The 20,390-nt window shown below is 40.6% G+C and overlaps 1 protein-coding gene across 4 annotated transcripts in view; it reads right to left on the bottom strand.

The window, feature by feature from the left end:
* The window catches only part of SPIRE1 (spire type actin nucleation factor 1), a 418,349-nt gene that overhangs the window by 85,334 nt on the left and 312,625 nt on the right, over positions 1 to 20,390 (bottom strand). The gene's annotated exons all lie outside the window — the stretch shown is intronic.

Raw genomic sequence — 20,390 nt, 5'->3', positions numbered from 1 at the left:
ATGCAATTTTAAGCAACTTTCTAATTTACTCCTATTATCAATTTTTCTTTGTTCTCATGTTATCTTGATTTGAAAAAGCAGTAATGAAAGGTTAGGAGCCGGCCCATTTTTAGTTCAGCATCTGGGTAGTGCTTGCTAATTGGTTTGCTACATTTAGCAACAAATCAGTAAGTGCTACCCAGGTGCTGAACAAAAAATGGGCTGGCTCTAAAGCTTATAGTACTGCTTTTTCAAATCAAGATAGCATGAGAACAAAGAAAAATTGATAATAGGAGTAAATTAGAAAGTTGCTTAAAATATCATGCTCTATCTGAATCATGAAAGAAAAAAATTGGGTTTAGTATCCCTTTAAATGGGCATAGTGAAGAAACCCAGCATTCGTTTGTACTGGAACCAGAACCCCACCCTGGCTACCCCTCTCTTTCCAGGGATTATGAAGAGGAATAGATACGAACAGATGATGTAGTTTCTTCATTTTAACAATAATGCCCAGTGCCCCCCCCCCCCCAAGAAATGACCCCTTGCATGATGGGCTATATAAATACGGACCCTGATAAACCACCTTTCTGAAAATGAATTATAAAATTATACTCCTGGCCAGGACATTTGTAAAGATGAATCTATAATAAGATTTAAGAAAAGATTGCTTTTCAAGCAATATATTCCCTCCAAGCGGTCACGCTATGGAATAACATTTTATAAACTGTGCCATTGCAGTACAGGGTATTCCTGGGCATTTCACATTTATGAGGGAAAAGAAAGCCACCGAGATCCACCTGGCTGCCCAGATTAAATTGGCACAAATGGACAAATTGTGTGAGATCCCCTCTTAAACTTGCTGAACAAAGGGTACCATTTATGGCTGGACAGTAATTATACCAACATAGAGATGTTTATTTTGAAACCCTGGCCTGTGGCACAGTGCAAAAAAATTGTACAGGTTTCCCCCAGAAGCTGACACATGGCAAAAAAGTAGGGGCACAACGTCAGCTTTAGACAACAATGAGCTACTAGCCCTTCAGTACACTTACAAAACAGAAGTGCACATGGTCTGCACAATGCATGATGAAACTACAGTGCAAGTGTGTGAAAGGAAAGGATGCACAGATCTGAAAACCAAAGGGCATAGTGGAGTACATCGCATACAGCCATATCTACTTCAGTGAAAGACCAAAACCTAGTACAAAAAAACATAATTTATGCTTACCTGATATATTTATTTCTCTTGTGGTGTATCCAGTCCACGGATCATCCATTACTTGTGGGATATTCTCCTTCCCAACAGGAAGTTGCAAGAGGATCACCCACAGCAGAGCTGTCTATATAGCTCCTTCCCTAACTGCCACCTCCAGTCATTCGACCGAAGACAAGCAAGAGAAAGGAGAAACTATAGGGTGCAGTGGTGACTGTAGTTTAAAGTTAAAAAATACCTGCCTTAAAATGACAGGGCGGGCCGTGGACTGGATACACCACAAGAGAAATAAATTTATCAGGTAAGCATAAATTATGTTTTCTCTTGTAAGGTGTATCCAGTCCACGGATCATTCATTACTTATGGGATACCAATACCAAAGCTAAAGTACACGGATGAAGGGAGGGACAAGGCAGGTACTTAAACGGAAGGTACCACTGCCTGTAAAACCTTTCTCCCAAAAATAGCCTCCAAAGAAGCAAAAGTATCAAATTTATAAAATTTTGAAAAAGTATGAAGCGAAGACCAAGTCGCCGCCTTGCAAATCTGTTCAACAGAAGCCTAATTTTTAAAGGCCCATGTGGAAGCCACAGCTCTAGTAGAATGAGCTGTAATCCTTTCAGGAGGCTGCTGGCCAGCAGTCTCATAAGCCAAGCGTATTATACTTCTTAGCCAAAACGAAAGCGAGGTTGCCGAAGCATTTTGGCCTTTCCTCTGTCCAGAGTAGACAACAAACAAAGCAGATGTTTGACGAAAATCTTTAGTAGCTTGTAAATAATACTTTAAAGCACGAACCACGTCAAGATTGTGTAATAGACGTTCCTTCTTTGAAGAAGGATTAGGACACAATGATGGAACAACAACAATCTCCTGATTGATATTCTTATTAGATACCACCTTAGGTAAAAACCCCGGTTTGGTACGCAAAACTACCTTATCTGCATGGAAGATCAGATAAGGGGAATCACATTGTAAGGCAGATAACTCGGAAACTCTACGAGCCGAGGAAATAGCTACCAAAAATAGAACTTTCCAAGATAAAAGTTTGATATCTATGGAATGAAGAACTTTAAGAACCAAATTTAAACTCCATGGCGGAGCAACGGGTTTAAACACAGGCTTGATTCTAACTAACGCCTGACAAAAAGCCTGAACATCTGGAACATCCGCCAGACGCTTGTGCAAAAGAATAGACAGAGCAGAAATCTGTCCCTTTAAGGAGCTAGCTGACAATCCTTTTTCCAATCCTTCTTGGAGAAAGGATAATATCCTGGGAATCCTGACTTTACTCCATGAGTAACCCTTGGATTCGCACCAATTAAGATATTTACGCCATATCTTATGATAGATTTTCCTGGTGACAGGCTTTCGTGCCTGAATTAAGGTATCAATAACTGACTCGGAGAAGCCACGCTTTGATAAAATCAAGCGTTCAATCTCCAGGCAGTAGAGATTGAAGTAGAAGGTCCTGTCTCAGCAGCAGAGTCCATGGTGGAAAGGATGACATGTCCACCAGATCTGCATACCAAGTCCTGCGTGGCCGCGCAGGCGCTATCAAGATCACCGATGCTCTCTCCTGCTTGATTTTGGCAATCAGACGAGGGAGCAGAGGAAACGGTGGAAACACATAAGCCAGGTTGAAGGACCAAGGCGCTGCTAGAGCATCTATCAGCGTCGCCTTGGGATCACTGGACCTGGATCCGTAACAAGGAAGTTTGGCGTTCTGGCGAGACGCCATGAGATCCAGTTCTGGTTTGCCCCAACACCTCCGGATGGAGTTCGCACTCCCCCGGATGAAAAGTCTGTCGACTTAGAAAATCCGCCTCCCAGTTCTCTACACCTGGGATATGGATAGCTGATAGGTGGCAAGAGTGAATCTCTGCCCAGCGAATTATCAACATCGCTAGGGAACTCCTTGTTCCCCCTTGATGGTCGATGTAAGCCACAGTCGTGATATTGTCTGACTGAAATCTGATGAACCTCATTGTCGCTAGCTGAGGCCAAGCCTGAAGAGCATTGAATATCGCTCTTAGTTCCAGAATGTTTATCGGAAGGAGTGTCTCCTCCTGAGTCCACGATCCCTGAGCCTTCAGGGAGTTCCAGACTGCCCCCCAGCCTAGAAGGCTGGCATCTGTCGTTACAATTGTCCAATCTGGCCTGCGAAAAGTCATACCTTTGGACAGATGGACCCGAGATAGCCACCAGAGAAGAGAATCCCTGGTCTCTTGATCAAGATTTAGTAGAGGGGACAAATCTGTGTAATCCCCATTCCACTGACTGAGCATGCAGAGTTGCAGCGGTCTGAGATGTAGACGGGCAAACGGCACTATGTCCATTGCCGCTACCATTTAGCCAATTACTTCCATACACTGAGCCATCGAAGGGTGAGGAGTGGAATAAAGAACACGGCAGGAATTTAGAAGTTTTGATAACCTGGTCTCTGTCAGGTAAATCCTCATTTCTACAGAATCTATTAGAGTTCCCAGAAAGGAGACTCTTGTGAGAGGGGATAGAGAACTCTTTTCTTCGTTCACTTTCCACCCATGCGACCTCAGAAATGCCAGAACTATGTCCGTATGAGACTTGGCAATTTGGAAATTTGACGCCTGTATCAGAATGTCGTCTAAATAAGGGGCCACTGCTATGCCCCGCGGCCTTAGGACCGCCAGAAGTGACCCCAGAACCTTTGTAAAGATTATTGGGGCTGTAGCTAACCCAAAGGGAAGAGCTACAAACTGGTAATGCCTGTCTAGGAAGGCAAACCTGGGAAACCGATGATGATCTTTGTGTATCGGAATGTGAAGATAAGCATCCTTTAAATCCACTGTAATCATGTATTGACCCTCCTGGATCATAGGTAGGATGGTATGAATAGTCTCCATCTTGAATGATGGGACCCTGAGAAATGTGTTTAAGATCTTGAGATCTAAGATTGGTCTGAAGATTCCCTCTTTTTTGGGAACCACAAACAGATTTGAATAGAATCCTTGTCCCTGTTCCTCCTTTGGAACTTGGTGGATCACTCCCATAACTAGGAGGTCTTGAACACAGTGTAAAAATGCCTCTCTCTTTATCTGGTTTGCAGATAATTGTGAAAGGTGAAATCTCCCTTTTGGAGGAGAAGCTTTGAAGTCCAGAAGATATCCCTGTGATACAATTTCCAACGCCCAGGGATCCTGGACATCTCTTGCCCAAGCCTGGGCGAAGAGCGAAAGTCTGCCCCCTACTAGATCCGTTACCGGATCGGGGGCCAATCCTTCATGCTGTCTTAGAGGCAGCAGCAGGCTTTTTGGCCTGCTTACCTTTGTTCCAAGTCTGGTTAGGTCTCCAGACCGACTTGGACTGGGCAAAAGTTCCCTCTTGTTTTGTATTAGAGGAAGTTGATGCCGCACTCGCCTTGAAGTTTCGAAAGGCAGGAAATTTAGACTGTTTGGCCCTTGATTTGGACCTGTCCTGAGGAAGGGCATGACCTTTTCCTCCAGTGATATCAGAGATGATCTCCTCCAAACCAGGCCCGAATAGGGTCTGCCCCTTGAAAGGAATATTAAGCAGCTTAGACTTTGAAGTAACGTCAGTTGACCATGATTTAAGCCATAGCGCCCTACGCGCCTGAATAGCAAAACCAGAATTCTTAGCCGTTAGTTTAGTCAAATGAACAATGGCATCAGAAACAAAAGAATTGGCTAGCTTAAGTGCTCTAAGCTTGTCAAGTATATCATCCAATGGTGTCTCTACCTGTAAAGCCTCTTCCAGAGACTTAATCAGAGGGCCGCAGCAGCAGTGACTGGGGCAATGCATGAAAGGGGCTGTAGAATAAAACCTTGTTGAATAAACATTTTCTTAAAGTAACCCTCTAACTTTTTATCCATTGGATCTAAGAAAGCACAACTGTCCTCGACAGGGATAGTAGTACGCTTAGCTAATGTAGAAACTGCTCCCTCCACCTTAGGGACCGTTTGCCATAAGTCCCGTGTGGTGGCGTCTATTGGAAACATTTTCTTAAAAATAGGAGGGGGAGATAACGGCACACCTGGTCTATCCCATTCCTTAGTAATAATTTCTGTAAACCTTTTAGGTATTGGAAAAACATCAGTGTAAACAGGTACTGCATAGTATTTATCCAATCTACACAATTTCTCTGGCACTGCAATTGTATCACAGTCATTCAGAGCAGCTAAAACCTCCCTGAGCAACACGCGGAGGTGTTCAAGCTTAAATTTAAATGTTGATATCTCAGAATCAGGTTGAATCCTCTTCCCTGAGTCAGAAAAATCACCCACAGAAAGAAGCTCTCCTTCCTCAGCTTCTGCATATTGTGAGGGGGTATCAGACATAGCTCTTAAAGCGTCAGTATGCTCTGTATTTCTTCTAACTCCAGAGCTGTCTCGTTTTCATCGTAACCCAGGTAGTCTGGATAATACCGCTGACAGTGTATTATACATGACTGCCGTCATGTCTTGTAAGGTAAACGCCATGGGCGCGCTAGATGTACTTGGCGCCTCTTGAGCGTGAGTCCCTTGAGCGGGATTCAAAGGTTCTGACACGTGGGGCGAGTTAGTCAGCATAACTTCCTCCTCATCAGATTCCTCTGGTGATAAATTTTTTAAAGACAGAATATGGTCTTTATTACTTAAAGTGAAATCAGTACATTTGGTACACATTCTAAGAGGGGGTTCCACCATGGCTTCTAAACATAATGAACAAGGAGTTTCCTCTATGTCAGACATGTTTAAACAGACTAGCAATGAGACCAGCAAGCTTGGAAAACACTTTAAAGCAAGTTAACAAGCAAAAAATAAAAACGGTACTGTGCCTTTAAGAAAGATAAAAAAGGTCAGAATTTGAAAAACAGTGAAAAAAAAAGCAGTAAATCAAACGAAATTTTTACAGTGTGTATAATAAGCTAACAGAGCATTGCACCCACTTGCAAATGGATGATTAACCCCTTAGTTTAAAAAACGGAACCATAAAACGATATAGACGTTTTTTAACAGTCACAACAAACTGCCACAGCTCTGCTGTGGCCCTACCTTCCCATACAAACGACTTTGGAAAGCCTAAAAACCCTTCAGAGAGGTCCTATAGCATTCAGGCGACTCCTAGAGGGAAGCTGGATGTCTCAGTCTGCAAAAGTTACTGCGCAATTAAGCGCTAAATTAGGCCCCTCCCACTCATGTCTACACAGTGGGAGGCCTAAGAAAACTGTTTCTAGGCAAATTTAAGCCAGCCATGAGGAAAAAAACTAGGCCCCAATAAAGTTTTATCACCAAAACATATATAAAAACGTTTAAGCACTTCCAGCAAACGTTTTATATGACAGGAATTGAAAAATAATAAGAGTATTACCTCTGACAGTAAGCATGATACCAGTCACTATTAAATCACTGTAATCAGGCTTACCTTAAATAAATCTGGTATCAGCAGCATTTTCTAGCATTTACATTCCTCTAGAAAAGATTTAAACTGCACATACCTCATAGCAGGATAACCTGCACGCCATTCCCCAGCTGAAGTTACCTCTCTCTTCAATTATGTGTGAGAACAGCAATGGATCTTAGTTACAACCTGCTAAGATCATTAGAGACCACAGGCAGATTCTTCTTCTATTTTCTGCCTGGGACCAAAATAGTACAACTCCGGTACCATTTGAAAATAACAAACTTTTGAATTGAAGAAAAAAACAACTACATTTCACCACATCTCTCTTACTGCTTCCATGCTTGTCGAGAGTTGCAAGAGAATGACTGGAGGTGGCAGTTAGGGGAGGAGCTATATAGACAGCTCTGCTGTGGATGATCCTCTTGCAACTTCCTGTTGGGAAGGAGAATACCCCACAAGTAATGGATGATCCGTGTACTGGATACACCTTACAAGAGAAAAACATAATTTATGCTTACCTGATAAATTCCTTTCTTCTGTTGTGTGATCAGTCCACGGGTCATCATTACTTCTGGGATATTATCTGCTCCCCTACAGGAAGTGCAAGAGGATTCACCCAGCAGAGTTGCTATATAGCTCCTCCCCTCTACGTCACCTCCAGTCATTCGACCAAAGACCAACGAGAAAGGAGAAGCCAAGGGTGTAGTGGTGACTGAATTATAATTTAAAAAAAAAATATTTACCTGCCTTAAAAAACAGGGCGGGCCGTGGACTGATCACACAACAGAAGAAAGGAATTTATCAGGTAAGCATAAATTATGTTTTGTTCTGTTATGTGTGATCAGTCCACGGGTCATCATTACTTCTGGGATACCAATACCAAAGCAAAAGTACACGGATGACGGGAGGGATAGGCAGGCTCATTATACAGAAGGAACCACTGCCTGAAGAACCTTTCTCCCAAAAATAGCCTCCGAAGAAGCAAAAGTGTCAAATTTGTAAAATTTGGAAAAAGTATGAAGCGAAGACCAAGTTGCAGCCTTGCAAATCTGTTCAACAGAGGCCTCATTCTTAAAGGCCCAAGTGGAAGCCACAGCTCTAGTGGAATGAGCTGTAATTCTTTCAGGAGGCTGCTGTCCAGCAGTCTCATAGGCTAAACGTATTATGCTACGAAGCCAAAAAGAGAGAGAGGTAGCAGAAGCTTTTTGACCTCTCCTCTGTCCAGAATAAACGACAAACAGGGAAGAAGTTTGGCGAAAATCTTTAGTTGCCTGCAAGTAGAACTTGAGGGCACGAACTACATCCAGATTGTGTAGAAGACGTTCCTTCTTAGAAGAAGGATTTGGACACAAGGATGGAACAACAATCTCTTGATTGATATTCCTGTTAGAGACAACCTTAGGTAAGAAACCAGGTTTAGTACGCAGAACTACCTTGTCTGAGTGAAAGATCAGATAAGGAGAATCACAATGTAGGGCTGATAACTCAGAGACTCTTCGAGCCGAGGAAATAGCCATTAAAAATAGAACTTTCCAAGATAACAATTTTATATCAATGGAATGAAGGGGTTCAAACGGAACACCCTGTAAAACGTTAAGAACTAAGTTTAAACTCCATGGCGGAGCAACAGTTTTAAACACAGGCTTGATCCTAGCTAAAGCCTGACAAAAGGCCTGGATGTCTGAATTTTCTGACAGACGCCTGTGTAACAAGATGGACAGAGCTGAGATCTGTCCCTTTAATGAGCTAGCCGATAAACCCTTTTCTAAACCTTCTTGTAGAAAAGACAATATCCTAGGAATCCTAACCTTACTCCAGGAGTAATCTTTGGATTCACACCAGTATAGGTATTTACGCCATATTTTATGGTAAATCTTCCTGGTAACAGGCTTCCTAGCCTGTATCAGGGTATCAATAACCGACTCAGAAAAACCACGTTTTGATAAAATCAAGCGTTCAATTTCCAAGCAGTCAGCTTCAGAGAAGTTAGACTTTGATGTTTGAATGGACCCTGAATCAGAAGGTCCTGTCTTAGAGGTAGAGACCAAGGCGGACAGGATGACATGTCCACTAGATCTGCATACCAAGTCCTGCGCGGCCATGCAGGCGCTATTAGAATCACTGATGCTCTCTCCTGTTTGATTTTGGCAATCAATCGAGGGAGCAGCGGGAAGGGTGGAAACACATAAGCCATCCTGAAGTTCCAAGGTGCTGTCAAAGCATCTATCAGAACTGCTCCCGGATCCCTGGATCTGGATCCGTAGCGAGGAAGTTTGGCGTTCTGGCGAGACGCCATGAGATCTATCTCTGGTTTGCCCCAACGTCGAAGTATTTGGGCAAAGACCTCCGGATGAAGTTCCCACTCCCCCGGATGAAGAGTCTGTCGACTCAAGAAATCCGCCTCCCAGTTCTCCACTCCCGGGATGTGGATTGCTGACAGGTGGCAAGAGTGAGACTCTGCCCAGCGAATTATCTTTGATACTTCTATCATTGCTAGGGAGCTTCTTGTCCCTCCCTGATGGTTGATGTAAGCTACAGTCGTGATGTTGTCCGACTGAAACCTGATGAACCCCCGAGTCTTTAACTGGGGCCAAGCTAGAAGGGCATTGAGAACTGCTCTCAATTCCAGAATGTTTATTGGCAGGAGACTTTCCTCCTGACTCCATAGTCCCTGAGCCTTCAGAGAATTCCAGACAGCGCCCCAACCTAGAAGGCTGGCGTCTGTTGTTACAATTGTCCAGTCCGGCCTGCTGAACGGCATTCCCCTGGACAGATGTGGCCGAGAAAGCCACCATAGAAGAGAGTTTCTGGTCTCTTGATCCAGATTCAGAGTGGGGGACAAATCTGAGTAATCCCCATTCCACTGACTCAGCATGCACAATTGCAGCGGTCTGAGATGTAGGCGTGCAAAGGGAACTATGTCCATTGCTGCTACCATTAAGCCGATCACCTCCATGCATTGAGCTACTGACGGGGAGTTGAATGGAATGAAGGACACGGCATGCATTTAGAAGCTTTGTTAATCTGTCTTCTGTCAGATAAATCTTCATTTCTACAGAATCTATAAGAGTCCCCAAGAATGGAACTCTTGTGAGAGGCAAGAGAGAACTCTTCTTTTCGTTCACTTTCCATCCATGCGACCTTAGAAATGCCAGAACTAACTCTGTATGAGACTTGGCAGTTTGAAAGCTTGAAGCTTGTATCAGAATGTCGTCTAGGTACGGAGCTACCGAAATTCCTCGCGGTCTCAGAACCGCTAGAAGGGCACCCAGAACCTTTGTGAAGATTCTTGGAGCCGTAGCCAATCCGAATGGAAGGGCTACAAACTGGTAATGCCTGTCTAAGAAGGCAAACCTTAGATACCGGTAATGATCTTTGTGAATCGGTATGTGAAGGTAAGCATCCTTTAAATCCACTGTGGTCATGTACTGACCCTTTTGGATCATGGGTAAGATTGTCCGAATAGTTTCCATTTTGAACGATGGAACTCTTAGGAATTTGTTTAGGATCTTTAAATCCAAGATTGGCCTGAAAGTTCCCTCTTTTTTGGGAACCACAAACAGGTTTGAGTAAAACCCTTGTCCTTGTTCCGACCGCGGAACCGGATGGATCACTCCCATTAATAATAGATCTTGTACACAGCGTAGAAACGCGTCTTTCTTTAATTGGTTTGTTGACAACCTTGACAGATGAAATCTCCCTCTTGGGGGAGATAATTTGAAGTCTAGAAGGTATCCCTGAGATATGATCTCTAGCGCCCAGGGATCCTGGACATCTCTTGCCCAAGCCTGGGTGAAGAGAGAGAGTCTGCCCCCCACTAGATCCGGTCCCGGATCGGGGGCCCTCGGTTCATGCTGTCTTAGGGGCAGCAGCAGGTTTCCTGGCTTGCTTGCCCTTATTCCAGGACTGGTTAGGTTTCCAGCCTTGTCTGAAACGAGCAACAGCTCCTTCCTGTTTTGGTGCAGTGGAAGTTGATGCTGCACCTGCTTTGAAATTCCGAAAGGGACGAAAATTAGACAGTCTAGCCTTAGCTTTGGCTTTGTCTTGAGGTAGAGCGTGGCCCTTACCTCCTGTAATGTCAGCGATAATTTCTTTCAAACCGGGCCCAAATAAAGTTTGCCCCTTGAAAGGTATATTAAGTAATTTGGACTTAGAAGTTACATCAGCCGACCAGGATTTTAGCCACAGCGCCCTACGTGCCTGAATGGCGAATCCTGAATTCTTAGCCGTAAGTTTGGTTAAATGTACTACGGCCTCCGAAATGAATGAATTAGCTAGTTTAAGGACTCTAAGCCTGTCCGTAATGTCGTCCAGCGTAGCTGAACTAAGGTTCTCTTCCAGAGACTCAATCCAAAATGCTGCCGCAGCCGTAATCGGCGCGATGCATGCAAGGGGTTGCAATATAAAACCTTGTTGAACAAACATTTTCTTAAGGTAACCCTCTAATTTTTTATCCATAGGATCTGAAAAAGCACAGCTATCCTCCACCGGGATAGTGGTACGCTTAGCTAAAGTAGAAACTGCTCCCTCCACCTTAGGGACCGTTTGCCATAAGTCCCGTGTGGTGGCGTCTATTGGAAACATCTTTCTAAATATAGGAGGGGGTGAGAACGGCACACCGGGTCTATCCCACTCCTTAGTAACAATTTCAGTTAATCTCTTAGGTATAGGAAAAACGTCAGTACTCGCCGGTACCGCAAAGTATTTATCCAACCTACACATTTTCTCTGGTATTGCAACAGTGTTACAATCGTTAAGAGCCGCTAAGACCTCCCCTAGTAATACACGGAGGTTTTCCAATTTAAATTTAAAATTTGAAATATCTGAATCCAATCTGCTTGGATCAGAACCGTCACCTACAGAATGAAGCTCTCCGTCCTCATGCTCTGCAAGCTGTGACGCAGTATCAGACATGGCCTTAGAATTATCAGCGCACTCTGTTCTCACCCCAGAGTGATCACGCTTGCCTCTTAGTTCTGGTAACTTAGCCAAAACTTCAGTCATAACAGTAGCCATATCTTGTAATGTTATCTGTAATGGCTGCCCAGATGTACTAGGCGCCATAATATCACGCACCTCCCGGGCGGGAGACGCAGGTACTGACACGTGAGGCGAGTTAGACGGCATAACTCTCCCCTCGCTGTTTGGTGAAATTTGTTCAATTTGTACAGATTGGCTTTTATTTAAAGTAGCATCAATACAGTTAGTACATAAATTTCTATTGGGCTCCACCTTGGCATTGGAACAAATGACACAGGTATCTTCCTCTGAATCAGACATGTTTAACACACTAGCAATAAACATGCAACTTGGTTACAATCTTATTTAACAAAAACGTACTGTGCCTCAAAGAAGCACTAAACGATTAAATGACAGTTGAAATAATGAACTGAAAAACAGTTATAGCATCACTCTTTAAAAACAACACAACTTGTTAGCAAAGGTTTGTTCCCATGAGTAAAGTAACACTAATTAAATTTTAAACATAAAAATCACAGAGCAACGTTTTAAAACACAGTCACTACATAAGTCTCACAGCTCTGCTGAGAGAAACTACCTCCCTTCAAAGAAGTTTGAAGACCCCTGAGTTCTGTTAGTGATGAACCGGATCATGCAGAAAATACAAGAGTAACTGACTGGAAATTTTTGATGCGTAGCAAAGAGCGCCAAAAACGGCCCCTCCCCCTCACACACAGCAGTGAGAGAGAAACGAAACTGTCATAATCAAAACAAGTAAACTGCCAAGTGGAAAAATAATGCCCAAATATTTATTCACTCAGTACCTCAGAAATGCAAACGATTCTACATTCCAGCAAAAACGTTTAACATGATTAAATACCTATTAAAAAGTTTAATGTACTTTTACAGAGTAATTCCGGTGAAATACCATCCCCAGAATACTGAAGTGTAGAGTATACATACATGTCATTATAACGGTATGGCAGGATTTTCTCATCAATTCCATTCAGAAAATAAAAACTGCTACATACCTCAATGCAGATTCAACTGCCCGCTGTCCCCTGATCTGAAGCTTTTACCTCCCTCAGATGGCCGAGAAACAGCAATATGATCTTAACTACTCCGGTTAAAATCATAAGAAAAAACTCTGGTAGATTCTTCTTCAAACTCTGCCAGAGAAGTAATAACACGCTCCGGTGCTATTGTAAAATAACAAACTTTTGATTGAAGTTATAAAAACTAAGTATAATCACCATAGTCCTCTCACACCTCCTATCTAGTCTTTGGGTGCAAGAGAATGACTGGAGGTGACGTAGAGGGGAGGAGCTATATAGCAACTCTGCTGGGTGAATCCTCTTGCACTTCCTGTAGGGGAGCAGATAATATCCCAGAAGTAATGATGACCCGTGGACTGATCACACATAACAGAAGAAATAGCCTTTTATGTCATGAAGGTCGCTGTGTATTAGGGTGACCATATTGCCGCTTTAAAAAAGGAAAACACATGAAAAATACATATGTCAGGGTTGTTTTCAGTGCTGTTTAAATAAATGTTTTGTATAAGAACCCTGACATATGTATTTTTTATGTGTCCCTTTTTAAAGTGGCAATATGGTCATATGGGCATATGTGCACTACAAAAAAGCAGTCATAGGGAGACCATAAACTTTTATGGAATTTTCGCTAAATATTGTATCTGATATTTTGTTTCCTTTGGAATACCCTGGGTTGTTTTCTTTTGCAAATGGGTATGCTATAATGGGCTAATTTCCATTCCTGGGCTGCCATAATGTCTCAAAGTTGACTTAAGCCCAGAAAATCAATGTGCCAATTTTCTATGTAAATGGACAGGCCCAGTGTTTGACCCTGTAACTTCCCAAAAGCCCATAAAGCCGGTACAAGGGGGTAATTTTGTACTTGTGGGACATCGCTGCTCACAAATGTGGGTGTTTCATTGCAGTAAAATATATCAGAATTATGATATTTACAATAAAATTGCTTAGAAACCATAACATTTCATAATTTCTCACACTTACTTAGATATTATTCATATACATTTATAGTTAATATATAAATATTTTGTATTAAAAGAAAGCCCTATTTGTCCTCTAAAAAAACAATACATAACAAGTGTGGGTGCACTTAATTTTAAAGTGGTAAATTATGGTTGCACAAATATATACTGTAGCTCAAATTCTAGGTTTTATTTACGCTCTGAACTTGGACAATGGACTTGAAGGGGTTAAATAGACAGTCAACACCAAAATTGTTATCGTTTAAAAAGATAGATAACGCCTTTACTACCCATTCCCCAGCTTTGCACAACCAACATTGTTATATTCATATACTTTATAACATTTAAACCTCTAAATGTCTGCCATTACAGACAGCCTCTTAGCACATGCATTTTATTAGCTTTTCACAACGGGAGACGGCTAGTTCATGTGGGCCAATTAGATAACATTGTGCTCATATCTGTGCAGTTGTGGCTGACACTGCACAAATTTGCTAAAATGCAAGTCAATAGATAATAAATAGCCATGTGGCCAGGGGGGCTGTCAGAAGAGGCTTAGATACAAGGTAATCACAGAGGTAAAAAGTATATTAAAATAAACATGGTGGCTATGCAAAACAGGGGAATGGATAATAAAGGGATTATCTTTATTTTTAAACAATAACAATTTTGGAGTAGGATGTCCCTTTAAGTCAAAGCTGTCTATTTTGATTTTACAGCTAATAGGAAGGGGATGTCCATATTTTAGATTAAATACTTAATTTATTTAGTAAAGAAAAGCAATGCTTAGTGATACAACAATACCTAACTACGTATGAGATTTAGCTGTGATAACGAATATAAAATTTGTGTTGGCACATGCTTTAATGCCACACACTCACCATATCTAGCAGTGCAGATATTTAATACGAGTGTCATATCCTCTGATTTGTTTTAACAAGTAGCAAGGTTGCATTAAGTAAATGTTTATAAAAGCCAATGTCTGACTATGAATTAATCATAATTACTTATTCATAGTTAACACTTTAAAGATATACAGATAAAGTATACTGGGTTTATAATAAATCAGAGATGTAATATATATATATATATATATATATATATATATATATATATATATATATATATATATATATATTATTTCTAATCAGGTTATTATGGTGTTTAAGTCAGTGAAAAGTGACCATGATTCTTGCAAATAAAGATTTTGTGTGAAAATACAGAGCACCTTGAAAACACAAGAATATTAGGAGTTAAAAGAAAATGATATAGCTCTTTTACCTTTATATTGCCATCTGAAAAAGCTGCTTTTACCTGTGAAACCACAAACTATGAATATGGCAGTATATTCTATAGAAAATATATGTAAACAAGAGGCTGCAGCAGAAATCAACAATTCAGTTGGGGTTGAGAGCTCTGAACCAATTTCAAAAGGGTGTTCCTGCAGCTGCTTGGAATCTAAAAATCTCTTATCAACTACTTCATTTGATTACATTTACATAAATTAAGATTTTAAGCAGAATCAGAGGCATCAAAGACATTTACTGTATATGTCAGTCACCCTACACTCTATACAGTAATTTACAGACAAATATATAACAAAACAACCAATGTAGGTCACAAAAACACACAAGTAAATGGAGGAAGAAACAAACTTCTCTCATGGTCAGAAAAAAACAAGAATGCAGAACGCTATAAATATAAAATGTACTAAACAGATCTAAGAGTTAAAGTTCCACAGTAGATGAGAAGTACTAGAAGATTATTCCCTATACCAGGAATACAAAACCCATCTGTGAGGAGTAAAGTTGTGTACAGATTGTGAATGCACCTTCTATGGTGTCCTGCTTTTGAGGGTGTAGAGAGGTGGTTTGCCTGTCACCATGATGCTGAGCCCTGGTTCCTGGGTGTACGAGTGCTGCAGTCCCCATGATGTGGCCTTCAACATGTTCTGTGTGTCAGTAGTTCCTCTTTCATGAGAGAAAAAACACTCCCCTAGGGACCCGCAGGAGCATCTTGACACAAGTGGATGTATTGACACCCATCCTGGACAAGCATCCTGACAAGAGTTCACTCTATAAAAAGCAAGGTTACAAGGTCTTGGATATCCTATTAGCTCCTTGTTTTTAGTTATCTTTCCCCTGCTCCATTTAACTGTGTTTACCTGTCTGACCTCTTGGCACTGGCTTCTGACTACATTATTGTCCTTCTCCCTGACTGTGTCATCTAGCCTGGTCCTGACCACTCTAGTTCTTCAGACATTGTATCTACACTTATTCTTGAGAAACCTGCTCTATTTACAGACCATTTATGAAAACTAAAAGCAAGGATAAGTACACCCCTGGAATTGGGTTCCAGGACATCAAACTCAAGTATGTTCTTACATATGGTTAGTAGGATCCACAAATTGTGTATATCCAAAAATAAATCAATAGCAATTTAAACAGATGGATAAATCAGATTTATCACACTATAAATATAAATATATTAGATCAAGTGAAACATTTCACTAATGTCTGAAGAGTCAGTTCATGTATAGCCAAGCAAGAACTATTTAGAAGGGAGGATAAAGGGTTTTAAAATGAGGGATAAGCACAATACAAAATATTGTTCCAAGCAGGAAGTACCTTTATATGGTTCTGCTTCAAAGATAAAAAAAAATATTAATCAATAAATATAAATCTGGTTTTCACTTACACTACTGTAGAACACTTTCAGACAGACGGGTCAGTACCAAAGCTGGATCATACGCAATGCATGGGTGGGAAGAAAATGTCTGCCTAATATTGAGGAAGTATAGTCTGTCTGAAGAATGGACAGGAAACATAGCTGGCAGAAGCAGTTGTAAGAGTTTATTACATTAATCTGCAAACATAAACAGTAGTTTATAGCACATAGTTAACTCATAATACTGCACATTCATTATTGCGTCCACAAAAACTGTTTAAAATTACATCCAAATGGTATATATCAAGCATTAAAGGGGCACCAACAAATACTTTGTGGAAAGAACAAGCACAAAAGCAAAAATTGAAGGCACACATAGAAACCATTGTCCCCACAACTATGCACAGGGTACAGCAGAAGAAAACAAAAAAGATAACCAGTGTGTATGCTATTCCTCATGCACGATTATGTTTTATAGGACCATCAGAAAGTACCCACTGTAATCAGCCACAGTCTATAAGTCCAGTGGGGAAATCCCAGGGGTGCCTGCATTTTGGAACTTTCAGTAAAGGCACAGACAATGGTCGGGGATGGCTGTATCTTTGCAGTAGTAAGCACACCGTGTTGAGTGGGGTCAATCATTTTTCTTATATATTCCTGATGAATATCAGTCTGATCCTGCCTAACAAGATAAGTCCAGCCCTCAAATACCAGGCAATCCTCCTCTGAACAAGGAACATGGCAACCAGAGATGACTGAGGCCTTCTATGGGCCTCGTCAGTGAGGTGCAGCTATATCCTTCTAAGCATTTCGGGCATGGAGTCCATAGCTGGTTTCCCCCATCACCATTAGGTAGACTTCCCTAGGGCCATTAACAAATACATACAGAAGGAGAAGTGCTCAACCATGAACGAACAACAGCTCAGTAGCTTGTTATATGGCAAGTTACCACATAGGACCAGCACAACTGTTGTAACCCAATGGTGCTTTTCATAGAGGAGAACTTTCCTAAAGTATATCAGTCTGCTCCTGCCTAACAAGGCCAGTTCAGCCTCCCCCAGGCAACCCTTCTATGAACAATGAACACGGCACCTCCGTGGACATCTCCCTAAGGGTAATGGGGGAATACAGACATGGACTCCTTACCCAATGTGCTTAGAGGGATATGGCTGCACCTCACTGACGAGGTCCGCAGAAACAATCGTGTGGGGTTGCCATTTTCCTTGTTCAGAGGAAAATTCCCTGGTATTTCAGGGCCAGACTGTCCTTGTTAGGTGGGATCAAACTGATATACTTTTGGAAAGTTCTCCTCTGTAATTAGGATTAGAGGCTGCTCCTAGGTGGTAACTCGCTTAGAACAATCTAATGAGCTGTTATTCGTTCCTGGTTGAGCGTATATATATATATATATATATATATATATATATATATATATATATATATTTATTTATTTTTCTTAACTTTAGCCTACCTAACTTTAAACAGGAAGAAACGGTTATTCAACCCAGCCTCAGTACTGATCCACCAGTTGTGATAAGACTCTACTAACGTGAGAAAAACCCGTTTTATACTTACTGATAATTCTTCAAGTGTAAAACATTATTTAAGAACTACCTACCCCCCTTGCTTGGCACACACTTTGTATTGTTTTTATGCTGCTCAGTCAATTCATTGTTAGATCCCTTTCAACATACAGGTTTTTGGCTATGCATGAACTTTCTAATACAGGAAAAAGAAAGAGAATATGTAGAGGTAGGTAACCTCAGACTCCTAGTAGGTGCTCCTTCCTACTACATATCAATGGCTCTGATATGGTGCTATGAAAGTGTGGACTATCAAAGACTGTGCCATATTTTTAATCCACTATGTATGTGAAATACAAAATGCCTGAACAAAGAGATTATGTATTTTATTAGGAAAAATAACAAAGCTTCAGTGTACCTTTACTGTATTTAAAAGGAATACAGATTAATGTAGGCTGACTTAAAGGGACAGTCTAGTCAAAATTAAACTTTCATGATTCAGATAGAGCATGCAATTTTAAAAAAACTTTCCAATTTACTTTTATCATAAAAGTGCACTAATATAAGAGTGTTGGTTATGCAAAATTGGGGAACGGGTAATAAAGGGATTATCTATCTTTTTAAACAATAACAATTCTGGAGTAGATTATCCCTTTAATGAATGTAAAGTGGTTAGCCTTGCATTTATCGCAGGTTATCCCTCAGATCAGTGTGAGAGGACCTTCCAGCTCAAGCCAGCCTAAAAAGCTGCTTACTTTGAGCTAGTGTTGCATTGTTAGGGTGCCCATGGTAATCAAGCAGTAACATTTTTTAGATATAAAGATATTTAAGGGACAAGAAACTCCAAGTTTTTATTTAATTTTTTGGATAGAACAAATCATTTTAAACAAATTTCCAATTTACTTATATTATCAAATTGCTTCATTATCTTGTTATCCTTTGCTGAAAAAAAAGCATTTCACTACTGGCAGCTAGCTGGACACATCTAGTTAGCCAATCACAAGAGACAAATGTATGCAGGCACCAATCAGCAGCTAGCTCTCACTAGTGTAGGATATGTGCGTATTCTTTTCAACACTAGAACTAAGCACATTTGAAAATAGAAGTTAATTTAAGAGTCCTAAAATTACATGTTCTATATGAATCATGCAAGTTTATTTTGACTTTTCTATTACTTTAATATAAACTGTGGTCTGTATGTGATGTGTCCTGATTGTTCTGATAAGGGTACCCATGGTTGTATTATGTTGTTTACAATGAAAATTAATACAAATTTCTATCTTTCTTTATCTGCCTATCTACCTGTCTGCCAGTCTGTCAGGCTATCTATCTACTATGAACTAGATATGAATTCATCAGTTTTTTTATGCAAAGCAGAAAAAAAGCCTTAGGGCAAAACTGTTTTGCAAGACAGCATAAATATGGAATCTCTGACTAGACGCTTCTTCAGCCCAGCCATGTACACAAAAAGTGCATGATTTACATTTCTAAATAGAGACTATTAACCAATCAGTGCTTCTATTAACAGCTTTTGTGTATGTTGTCCGTTACTAAAAGGGACAAAAAAAAGGAGCATGCAGATATTTGTAGGTGTAACTGGAAGCTAAACCTCAGTGGTTGTGCTGGTTATGGCAATCAGACAGACCTGTTATTATGTAGGAATGGTATTTTATTAACCTCAGAATTATGTAACCTAAATATGTAGGTGGAATCTGTACACAGGCTTATGACAGGTAGATTTAGTAACAGCTATACTGGCTTGTTAATACAAATACATTTTAAAGCCTTTTTACAGTACACAAACCAAAAGGTAGTTACCACATCGGTTCTGTGAATATTCAAACAATAATGTATGTGGCACCATTAAGCACAGTTCCACAAACTGTTTTGTAAAAACATATGAACATAAAAAGCAACTGATTATGCATTTTTGTAGTTCACTGACAGATACAATCTACTATACAAAACTTGCTTAATCACAGGACTTGTTTGACAACCACCAATTTATACATAAAGAGGTTAGGAAATAAAGGCAGATCAGGATGCAATACTAACCTAGGCTATTATCAAGAACATTACACCCTATTAGAAATAATAGCTGAAATTGCTCTGACCATGAGAGAATGGAAGCACAAGTTTCTCAAACACGTGACTATTTGACACAGACAAAACGAAGAAGGTTACAGAACCACAAGTAACACGCCAGGTGCAGCTTTTACCTGACAAGTCAAAACTGTAAGACATGCTAAGAGGCCGCATGACTGGGAAAACAAAAAATAATCTGTTAGGACAAGTAAACAAAAACATAATTAGCCATTTCAGATCACGTTATGCGAGGTATAATCTGAAATGTGAACAGAGGTAAGATACAATATGACTACTGCAAAAGTTAAATGAAAAAAAATTTAATGGAGGGACATAAAACCCAAAATCAAAACACATGTAAATGCACTTCAATTTTGTATAGAAACATTCTTGCACTAAAAATGAATTTGCAAAAATGCTTCTAAAATTTCACTGATAGTATTAACTGTTCATGGAGCATATGCACATATTCCTTTTGCATCTGTAAACTGCACCTGCTCGGAGAGCATTTATTCTGTCTGTGGTGAGCCAGTTTGCACCACTGCTAATAAATATACGCCACAGTTAGTCC

The sequence above is a fragment of the Bombina bombina genome, chromosome 5 (genome assembly GCF_027579735.1).
Source record: "Bombina bombina isolate aBomBom1 chromosome 5, aBomBom1.pri, whole genome shotgun sequence".
Lineage (NCBI taxonomy): Eukaryota > Metazoa > Chordata > Amphibia > Anura > Bombinatoridae > Bombina > Bombina bombina.
This window is presented reverse-complemented; position numbering and strand designations above follow the sequence as displayed.